This window comes from Sturnus vulgaris, chromosome 4 (assembly GCF_052056855.1).
Source record: "Sturnus vulgaris isolate bStuVul1 chromosome 4, bStuVul1.hap1, whole genome shotgun sequence".
Lineage (NCBI taxonomy): Eukaryota > Metazoa > Chordata > Aves > Passeriformes > Sturnidae > Sturnus > Sturnus vulgaris.
Window position 1 is genome coordinate 20401198 of NC_142246.1, and position 12275 is coordinate 20413472.

The window sequence follows — 12275 nt, forward strand, 5'->3', positions numbered from 1 at the left end:
TTGTCTGGCTCATTTCTTTCTGGGGTGCCATGTCTTCATGCAACTTTCTTTTCAAGACCCAGTATAATATTTCAGGTAGTAACACAGTGCAGAGAATATATTTCCAACTACTCATTGGTTCCTTCCATTATTGTAAGCACATGGTGCTTTCCTTGGTGGAGTGCTTTGGAGTGTGATACAGTCCATCTGCCAGGCCTTCCCATATTTATATTTCAGCTAATTCCCTCAGGTACTGGATGCTTTTCTCTATTGGGGTCCACTTGCCTGGCTAGCATATAGAATCTTCCTTGAAGAACACCTTTCCTTCACACTAAATAGGATTTGCCTCCAGAGGCTAAGAATTTGTTTCCCTTTTCCAATCATCTTTTCAATGCCCCCAGTGGCTTGGCTTCCCTACCCTCTAATTCCAGGCTACTGGTCTCACCAGCCAGAGTGTGGGAAACTGAATTGGAACTTAGAAAACATTTATTTTTTCCTTCTAGACCATCTTAATAAAGAAAAACATTATCACTACATTGTTTGAATTACTTTTGCTGTGATTTATGTTAACAGTATTTTGGCATCAAAAGCTATGAGGAGACAAATTTTTAATTTTTCAAGCAGTGAGGGAAAATATTTTTGAAACACTTCATTAATTTTTTCACAGAACTGTTTTCTGTTTATGCATAAAACTCTCATCATATATATGTCACAGAGTTGTGAGAAAGTATAGATTCGAAGAGAGCTCTGCAAATTCTCTGGTTCTTAACCTCTTGTAAAAGCAGAACCAAGCTGATCTTGATGCCTTGAGAGGCCACCTAGAACAGGGGCTAGACAGTGTTAAAGGAATAAAGTAGGTATTTATTTAGAAAGCCTTCAAAGGATACACTTTGGATAGTACAAAAACCTGGCCAAGGCTACACCCAAGATGGACAGCAGGTGACATATTTTCACACTTTTATTAGTTTTGGTCCATTTACATATTGGGGTTAATTGTCCAGTTACAGCTTCAGGTCATGAAGTCCCATCCTCCCAGATTGCTCTCCTCAATTTGCTGTAGTTTACACATTTTGGGCCTGAAGCTGCAACAGTGCCCTTGGTTCTCAGGCTAGAAAACGATTTTTTCGTCTAACTAAACTGTGAAGAGAACTTGTTAACTTTATATGAAGTTCAGAGTTATTTACTAATGCAGTACAGAATCTGAAAAATATGAAAGCTAAAAATTAAGGCATCAATCTAAGTCCCTGTCAAGCTGAATCTTGAACTTCTCCAGTGACAGAAATTCTGCTTTGTCTATGTGCAACCTTATCTAATGTTTGAATCTTCTCATAATGAGGAGTTTCTGTCTTTTATTTAGGCAGAATTTCCCCTGAAGCAACTTGTGCCTGTCACCTCTTGTCCTGTCACCTGGCAGCCTGGTGAGAAGACAACCTCTGTAAGTTCTCTGTAACTCCCTTTAGCTACTCAGAAACTGTGATTAGGAGTTTCTCTCTGAGCCTTCTCTGCTCTAGGCTGAATAAACCCGACTTCTTCAATCTTTCTTCATGTGCCAAATCATTCAACCATCTAATCATATTGGCGGCCCTTTGTTGGACCCTCTCCAGTTGTTCAGTGTCTCTCTTAAACTGGTGAATCAAAACAGTCAATCAAGCATAACAATCATCTCAATGAGAATTTGTGTTGAGAACTGCCAACTTACCATGTCTTCAACAACTAAGACAGATGGCCCTAGGCAATTATTGAGTATTTTGAATCTTTGGTTTTACCCAAAATATCATAAAACTTGAACTCTGTTCACATAAGTTACTTTGGTTTGTTCGACTTTTGTTTATTTGTTTTTGTGTGTTGTTTGGGGGTTTTTTTAATTTTAAATAAAAATGAAAACAAAATCTAAGTTTTATTCATATAATTTTTCTCCTTATTTTCTTTGGGTTGTGAAAAGTTGGGCATGAACTAGCAGTGTATGCTGCTAAAAACATTAATAGGATTACAGCCAGGAAGCTGGGTGGATTGACTATTCCCCTCTGCTAAACATTTCTGAGATCATAGAAATTGAGTTCTTAATCTAGTTCTGGACCTTAGAATACAAGAAAGAGGCAATCACAGAAACATGGAATCACAAAACCGTAAGACTGGAAGGGACAGCTGGAGGATCACTTAGTCAAATCTCCTTGATCAAGCAGGGTTCCCTAGAGCATGCAACTGAGTATTATGTGCAGGATTGAATATCTTCAGAGAAGGAGCTCCAGGGACACTGCACGTCCTTATACTTTATATACAGCACAGTGAAATTTTAAATGCTTAAAGATTATCAACAATTGTCTCTGGCAGGAAGTCAAACTAAAACTGAACAATCAAATAGATTAAACCATATGTTTTTTAAAAATGCATCTTGAATTAAACCTTAATTTTTATTCTTAGATCTGATGCAATAATCCACATCCAAAATGGTATAGTCTTTTGAATCAAAACTAAATCTGAACTTTTGTTTTGAAGCTTTACCAGAAGTTAAACAAAATATATATTTGGTTTGCATACTTTGGTTTCAAGTAAAGTAATTTTAGCCACAAAATCTTAATGACATCATCCTGACATTATTACTGAGTCAAGATACCCATTGATGACAAGATTTCTGTTCTGTAATATTCTGACTGTCTTAAATATGCCATAGAAAGGTTAGGTCCAGATCCAATGAAGGATCAAGCTTGTGATTGCAATTGACATAGAAGTTATGTTCCCAAACAATTATTTACAGTTGAAGGCTAGAATTATTTCTATGCAGTTATATTTTGAAACTAATAGAAAGTAGGCCACTGCTCTTGAGAAACTACACAGTTCAGTATACAACTATTATATTTTGCAACTTTTAGAATGAAGATTATATGAATGAATATATAATTATAAAAGAAGGTATGTAGCTTGATTCCATGTGAGATGTAAAAAAAAATACAATTCAAAAAAATACACTCAGGTACACTCAGGCACACTCAGACATACTCACGCACACTCAGGAACACTCAGGCATACTCAGACACACCCAAGAACACTCAGACCATAATCACACACACTCACACACACTCAGGCACACTCATGCACACTCAGATACACCCAGGCACGCTCAGTAACACTCAGACAGACTCAGGCAGACTCATGCACACTCAGGCATACTCAGACACACCCAGGCACACTCAGGAACACTCAAACACACTCTCACTCACACACACTCAGGCACACTCAGACACACTTAGGCACACTCATGCACATTCAGATACACCCAGGCACACTCACGAACACTCAGGCACACATGCACACTCAGATACACCCAGGCACACTCAGACACACTCAGACACATTCAGGCATACTCAGTCACACCCAGGCACACTCAGAAACACTCAGAAACACTCAAACACACCCAGGCACACTCAGGCACACTCACACACACTCAGGCACACTCATGCACACTCAGATACACCCAGGCACACTCATGCACACTCACACACGCTCAGGCACACTCAGGTACATCCAGGCACTCTCAGACACACTCAGCCACACTCACACACACTTAGGCACACTCATGCATACTGAGATACACCCAGACACACTCACAAACACTAGGACACACTCAGACACACACACTCAGACACACTCAGGCACACTCACACATACTCAGGCACACTCATGAACACTCAGACACACTCAGGCATACTTAGACACACCGAGGCACACGCAGGGGCACTCAAACACAGTCACACACACACACACTCAGGCATGCTCATGCACACTCAGGTACACCTAGGCACAGTCAGACACACTCACACACACTCAGGCACACTCATGCACACTGAGATACACCCAGACACACTCAGGAACATTCAGACATTCTCAGACACACCCAGGTGCACGCAGGAACACTCAGACACACTCAGGCACACTCAGGTACACTCAGGCACACTCAGATACATCCAGGCACACTCAGGAACATTCAGAAACACTCAGGCAGACTCATGCACACTCAGGTACACCCAGGCACACTCAGGAACACTCAGACCCAGTCACACACACTCAGGCACACTCACACACACTCAGGCACACTCAGACCCACCCAGGTCTTAATATGCTTTAATAAAACATGAAGTGTAATGATCACTATGGACCAAATTCACTTTGCATCTTGAAAGTGTTTTCCTAGTGCAATAGGTATTTTAGCTGTACCCTGTACATACTTCAGAATGTTTAGAGAGCTGTCACTATATACATAGAAATCTCTATCAAGGTCAAATAACATATTACATTATTTTTAAAATAGTTCCTATGCTATTTATATCCCCTCTTCCTATTTATGCAGCGTATGCAGGATTGCAAGTGGCAGAAGGACCAGTGTAAGTAATCTTGTACCTTTGTAATGCTCAAGTCAATAACATACTGGAAACAAAACAAAAATCACGGTTGCTTTTATGAACCATCTTGTATCTGCATTATATGACTTTTTTTCAGACCTCAATACTAATATATGCTTAAAGGTGCAAAGAGCACATAACCTTAAGAAATACTTGCTGAAAAAGGTATAGATGTTCTCATTACTTAATGATGGTTTTCATGTGTCTAAAAGATGAGAAGAAATTTCTGGTGTTTTTAACATAGATTTAGATCAATTAATTTCAGTAGAAAACAAGTGTTTTGAATGCAGATGGAAAGAAAAATGCCTAAAGGTTTAGCATTCCAGTCTCTTATTGACTGTTCTCTCTCTGTAAACATATTCTTCTGGTTCTGGCTGGGATGAAATTGTGAAGTTAACTCTATAACAATCAGCATGGTGCCACGTGTATTGGGTTTGTGTGGCCGGGTTTTGGTAGCAGGAGGATACAGGGGTTTCTTCTGTGAGAAGTTGCAAGAAGTTTCACCATGTCCAGCAGAGCCAGTACCAGTCAGATCCAGGACAGGTATGCTGCTGGCCAAGGCTGGGCCAATTAGAAATGTTGGCAAAAACTCTGTGATAACATATTTAAGAGGAGAATAAAAGCTGTTGCATCAATATAATTGCAGCCGGAGAAGAGCAGGGTGAGAATATGTGAGAGGAACAATCCTGAAAACACCCAGGGCAGTGGAGCAGGAGGGGCAGGAGCTGCTGCAGGCACCAGAGCTGAGATTCCCCTGCAGCCCGTGGTGCAGAGCATGGTGAGGAGCTGTGCCCCTGCAGCCCAGGCAGGAACACGGGGATGCTGAGATCCAACTGCAGCCAGGAAGGAGACCAGGCTGGAGAGAGTGGATGCCTGAGAGGAGGATGTAACTCCATGGGAGACTTGTCCTGGAGCAGGGTCCTGGAGGGGTCTGCAGACCCTTGGAGAGAGGAGCCCATGATGGAGCAGGTTGGCTGGAAGGACTTGTGACTCCATGGAGGACCCACACTGGAGCAGGCTGTGCCTGAAGGACGGCACCTTGTGGAAGAGTGACCCATGCTACCGGAGTTGATGGAGAACTGTAGCCTGTGGCATGAAATGAGAAAATGATGAAATGTGGCATAAAAGGAGAAAATTATGGAAAACTGTCTCCTGTGGGAGAGATACCATGATGCTCCCTGAGCAGAGGGAGAAACAGCTTATGATGAACTGACTAATCCACATTCCCTGTTTTCCTGAGCCACTGGGGAAGGAAGTGTTGCTCAAGAAGGAGGAAGAGAGGTGGGGAGAAGGTTTTTTAAGGCTTATTTTACTTCTCATTATCCTGCTCTGATTTTTTGAGTAATAAATTCAAATAATATCCCCAGTTCAAGTCTGATAACACACCATAGTTTTGGCTACTGCTTAACAGTACTTACACATCATCAAGACTTCTCTGTCTCTCTCCCCACCCGCTCCAAGCCCAGAAAGTGAATTGATTGGATGTCAGCAAGAGGCTGAGTTGGGACACAGACAGCACAGGCGACCTGAGCTGACCAAAGGGATAGTCGATGCCATGTCACATCGTGTTAAGCAGTAAAAGCTGGTGGAATGAAGGAAGAAGAGGGGGAGGAATTAATGTGTTTGCAATGGTGTTTGTCCTCCCAAGTAACATGCTAAAGGCCTGCTTTCCTTGAAACACGTAAGCATCTGTCATTCTATTTTTCTTCCCATTTCAGGTTGGGGTGAGTGGGTGAGTGGGTGAGTGCTTTAAAGGCAGGCTGGGTCTTTAGCCACTTCTCAGGGTCAAACCTTCATGCATATCTAAGTTATGTAAGCTATGAGATTCATCTGGGGAATAATCTGTGTGGAGTTACTGTGTGTGTTCTTCATTGCCTCAAAAACTTATTCAGGAAAACTAAAAATTACAAAATCACTTTGATTAAGTAGAAAATACTGTAGAAATAAGCAAAGCATTATTGTTTAAATCTATTCTCCTGTTTATCTGATACACCACTGAACCACGATCTAGCCTGTGAAGAAATCTCCTTGTCCCAGAATAATCAATAGTCAAGTTATATTTCACAGGAGCATGAGAAATCATTAAATGTTATTTTGCCTCTTCTGGAACAGCAGTGAAACTAAGTCTTCAATATTCTATAATATTTTTCAGTAAGTTCACTATGGATAGTGCTGAGTACTTTTTAGTCTGTCAAGATGAGTTGTCTACTACTCTAGAAAATAGTTTAAAAAATCTGGGGTTTGTGCTTCTCACAGTTGATATTTAGTGTGCACAAATATACTGCTGTATGCTAATACTCTTACTATTGCTGTTACCATTTCAACTTCCATTTTAAAAATGAAACTTCTTTTCTGTTTTTGGATTTAAGTGGTAAATGGACAAGCATATTAACTACAAAAAAAGAACAGAAGAAGAAAAGGAAAGAAAAGGAAAGAAAAGAAAAGAAAAGAAAAGAAAAGAAAAGAAAAGAAAAGAAAAGAAAAGAAAAGAAAAGAAAAGAAAAGAAAAGAAAAGAAAAGAAAAGAAAAGAAAAGAAAAGAAAAGAAAAAAAGAAAAGAAAAGAAAAGAAAAGAAAAGAAAAGAAAAGAAAAGAAAAGAAAAGAAAAGAAAAGAAAAGAAAAGAAAAGAAAAGAAAAACAACAAAAAACCCAAAATTAAAAAACTTAAATAAACAAACAAACAAACAAACAACAAAAAACAAACAAACAAACAAAAAACAACAAAAAAAAAACAAAAAAAAAAAAAAAAAAACCAAAAAAAAACAAAAAAACTCAAACCCTAGAGCTTCTGACCTGCGAGCTTTGTCATTTAAGAACATGAGATATATAATCATCCCAATGGATGAAAATCTGATGCACACCAGAAAGGCTTGAAATTTCTTCAAGATTTTCTGGAAAGGTTCACTTGAGAGAAATTCAACATACTTTTGGATTTTTTCCATGTTACACATGAACAGTATCTTAATTGGGTTTTAGCTATAATGCAAAACCTAGCCTAGATAAGGGAAAATAAAGGCAATTTTTGAGATTAAATGGTGTGGTGATGCCCAGGGATGGAGGGGAAGATTTTATTCTGATCAAAAAATTAAGAAGTGAATGAATAAGCCAATTGTGTAGCAATTGAATGAAGAGTCTGATGCATGTGGGAGCACGCCAAGAGGATTTGTACTTTTGTGGTATAGGTGAGAACGAGAAAAATTTGTTTTGGGAAATATTAATTTAACAAATTGTTTTCAGAAGACATAAATAAAAGTGCTAAATTAGAAGACAATAAAAAATTTCTGCAGAAATTGGTGCTCATCTTAAGCTATGAAAAGGTCAGGCACCTAGACTCAGTTAACTCCTAAGGTTCTGTTATAGTCATGAAAGAAAGACACTTTCAAATAATAATTCATGGTAAATATTTTAGATACCTTCTACCCTAATGGCTGTATGATTTTATATATCCAATTCTATATAGTGTGTCCTAAACTGGAAAAAATCCTGCCTGGCCTTGTCTGACCTCATATTTGAGCCTCATATTTGAGCAGCAAGTTGGATTCAGGTGACATTCTGAAATTAATTTCATTAATTATTTTGATCTTACTAGCCTAATCTGTGATCAAAATATTTTGCATTGGACACATATTTTTCCTACTCAGGAAACACAGGTAAATTCTACAGATATCATGCTTGAAAACTGGAAAATATAATTTCACCACACATTTTTGAATATACCAAGTTTCTTCCAGCATAAGGCATTACAATTGCCCGTGCAGCCCCATCAAGCTCTTAGGCTTTATGTCGACCTGATAGCACAAGTTCAGGACTTATTTTAGCTTGTCTTGTCCTCATCTGATTTTAATGAATTTTAACTCCCAGCTAGCTGCAAAATATATTTTAGTTTAGTCTTTACCTTGTATAAAAAACAAGTAATTGTTCTGGCTGGATTGAATTGTGTGATCTCAGAATAAAATGTGCTGTAGAAGAGTGCAGATACCAGACAAAGACCTCAACTATAAACAAATCACTGCCATCCATCAGTGGTCATTACCAGAAGGTTTAACCTTGAGCACCACACAAACCCACTGCTGAGATCAAAAATAAAAAGCCTGAGTAACTGGGAAACCAGTGACAAGAAGGAACACATTTTGACTTGTCATCAACCCCTCCATTTCCAATTCACTTGATGAAGATGGGAAGAAACACAGGGGAGGTAAGCATAACACCACAGAAAAAGGGCTGATAGTGGTAATGTAGTGTATAACAATTTTACTTATGTGGCTTTTCTATATTAATTTAGGCTATGAGTATTAGTATTGTTGTAACTGATAAACTGCTGTATTTTTATTAGAGTTTTTAAGGGTTTAATTACACAGTAAATTCTTCACTCCATATACACAGCATATGCCATTTTACACATAAAATTTTGAATGTAACATCAGCTGCCTGATTCTGTATGAGAAAATTATTTTGACTTTCAATGAAAATCTTAATTTTCTCTTTCCTTGATCCTTCCAGAAAAACATTTCTGTGGCTTATCCTCAGACAACCCTAGAATTATACCTTTTTCATACTGAAAAAACCAAAATGTTCTAAGTAGCACTGAGTAGATTCTACTTTCCCCCACCCCCACTCCACACCCATTTGTTCTTGTCTTCACCAGATTTTTGACATTCAGACTAACAATTTGAACACTTAGAACTTAGTTTTGGACCTGGGCGACTGAGGACCATTTTTTCCTGATACACACCATCATGCCTGTACAACAGGCAGACTTCCCACAAGGATGTGATATCATTTCCACCTGTCAGTTAGAAACAGCTGCAATTGCAGCTTGTTCTGTGAAATTAGAAGAGGCAGCATTTTATGTTAATACCTCATTTTGAACCATTTAATTTGAAGCTTTAGGTGCCATTAATCCCTCTTCAGTCTTTTGTATCACAATTATATTGTACTGTCTCTCCTCCATTTATTGTTGCCAACAGTCACTGCTCACTGAATGATGACAGACATGCCAGTACATTTATAACCTGAAAATAGAGCTAAATGCTATCAAAATCCATATAGTTTTCCAAAGAAGCAGATGTTAGCAACATTCTTAAATGGATAGCAGGAAGGAAAGCAGAGTTACCCTGGCTTTTCCAAGGATGTTGAGCTTATAACAGGACTAAGCTAACCTAGGCACCTGCCTGTAGGACAGTGAAGAGATTTTGACAGGAAGTTAGGTAAAAGCTAGATTGTAATAACTTTCATTTGGGAAAAATGCATTAGTCCACATAGCTTGTTAGTATTTATTGAGTCAAAGAAACTGGTTTAAGGCTTTTGGGTTTGATTAATTGGTTGGGGTTTTATCTTTTTTTTTTCCTGATTAAAAAAAATAAATTAAAAAACAATAGAAAACCTGAAACCAAGATTCAGTAAAGTTACATTTCAAGTTTGAGCCTTCATGCACACTTGGTCAATAAAAAGCTCTAGACAGAAGGCAATTAGGTAAGTGATGTGTTCATTTGGAATCTGAGCTTCAATGTTCTATCACTTTTTAAAACAAAGCCTGGTGTATTAGACATAATGAAAAATATTTCTATACTTCTGAGTAAATATAAATATAGTTAAGCTATAGTGTTTTTAAGTGTAAGAGGAACCACAGCTATGTCTGTCAACCTCAATTAGCACACTGTTAAAGAAAAAGAAATTATTTTCAGCAATCAAAAAAAGTTTTTGAAATAGAACAAATGCAACTTCAAAAGTTGACCATGGCAGTGTGTAATAAAAAAATGAAATTAGTCGAGAAAACTTAACAAAGTCATCAGCTGTCTTCTAGGCAACAAATCAGGATCGGAATGTTTCCATCTGCTGTGCCTGGAGGGTGAATCAGTTAATCATTTTTTAACTTGGACTTTTAGATGACTATAATACATTGACAAAAAATCTGGCACAACATTCTCTCCTAGTCTCTCAGGAATTTACAATTTAATGGTTTAATTGTGTGCCCTATTATTCTGTGATGTTTTATTCTGCTTTCAGAATAGTACATACATTATCTTCTGTGACCAAACCAAAGAAAGTTTAATATTTTTCACAGATTTGTTCACTGAAAATTAAGACGGGAAAACAAAAAGGTAAAAAAAGTTTTAATTGCTGCTTCTGCCTCCAGATTCTTTGATTATAATGGCTATAACTTACACTGAGGGAAGCAGTAACCTAGGAAATATCTCACCATATCACCTCTCTGATTTCCTTCCCTCTAACTCCTTTAAATGACACTCATGGGATTTTTTTACTGATCTTTAAATATTGCATCTGTCTTGAACTTGGAATAAGGTACCTAATGATTTCTTACCAGTGACTAATAGAACAGAAAAATAATTTTACTGGTCTTTAGGTGAACAATAAACTAAGAGGAGCCTTTTGTTGACTCATTTCTAACACCTCCTCAGCAATGGTGTTGCACTGTATGTTCAGGATAGGTTTGATTGTTTGATAGCATTTAGGTCTATTTTCAGAAATTAGAGGGAAGGCAATGTTACTGTGTCAGAAATCCAGCAAGCAGAATAGAAGACCAGCAGAGCTAAACGAGGAACTCCCCGTAGAGCTCAAGAGGAAAGAGAAATTGTATGATTTCTAAAAGAAAGATCAAGCTTTGTGGGAAGATTGCAGTATCATGGTTCTCATATGCAGGGAGAAGATATGAAAGGCCAAAGTCCAGTTGAAACTGGCTCTAAGAACGCGATAATAAGAGAACGGCTTCAAAAAGTGTTTCATCATTATGTCTGCTTATCATAATCACTCTTGAGCACCTGAAAGCTGTGTGGGATGGACTGTGAGTAGCCCGGCTAGAGGCCCATGAAAAGGAAGGAGAAACTGGTGCAAAGCTCGGAGAGGAAAGCGAGGGGAAGAATCCCTGACCTTTGCCTTCCCCCCACCACCATCGCCCGCTGAGAGACACCCTGAGGTCCCCGGGAGCCGACACCCGCTTGGGGAGAGCGCCCCGATCGTGCATCCTCGGACCGCAGTGACAGCGAGCCGTGGAACCCGCACCCCGCTCCCGCATCCCGCGGTGACAGCACCGCCAGGGCACCGGGAATGGCCACAGTGACCGGGAACAGCTCCTGCATCCCGCAGGATGGGCTGCTGCATCCCATCCATCTGCTCCCGAGGTCGGAGAAGCCAGATAAGACAGGAGAAGGCAGATAAGACACTTCAAAGAGCAGGGGGAAAAAAAACCAAAAAAACCAACCAACCAACCAAACAAACAAACAAAAAACCCACAGACAAACAAAACAAAACAAAACAAAAAAGACAAAAACTGCTTTGCTCCTTTCCCACCAGTGTGGTGGTTACCTATCCTATACTTTTTAAAGCAACCTTAGCTTTTCCTAACTTTTCTTCTCTCTTTCTCTTTGTCTCTCTTACTATTAAATAAAAAATACAACCATTTTTTGGCATCAACATTTAATCTCATTTGGTTTTTATCTTGTTCTTTTGAGAATATTTCGAACCTTCAAAGTTATTTCTGTTTTATTCACAGAGAGTTAATCCTCTGTGAGTGAACCAGCTCATAACACAGGCCAGTATGGTTTCAGATAACAAGGGCTTCTTAAAGTACTTCCTGATAGCAAGAGGAGATCTAAAGATGTCGAAGGTGGTCATCTGATTAATAGGGATGAAGAAATGGAGGCATTCAATGAATTTTTGTTTCAGTCTTTAGTAATACTGATAGACCTTGGGCTTCTCCGTCACCTGAGTATGTGGATCACAAGTGTGAGAACAGTGACCCTGAAATTGTAAGGAACCATCTGTGTCAAGTGAATGATCACAAGTCTACAAAGCCTGACAGGATTCACCCCAGAGTACTGAGGGAGCTAGGGAATGTTACAGCAAGACCCATATTGATCACTTACCAAAGGTCTTGAGAGT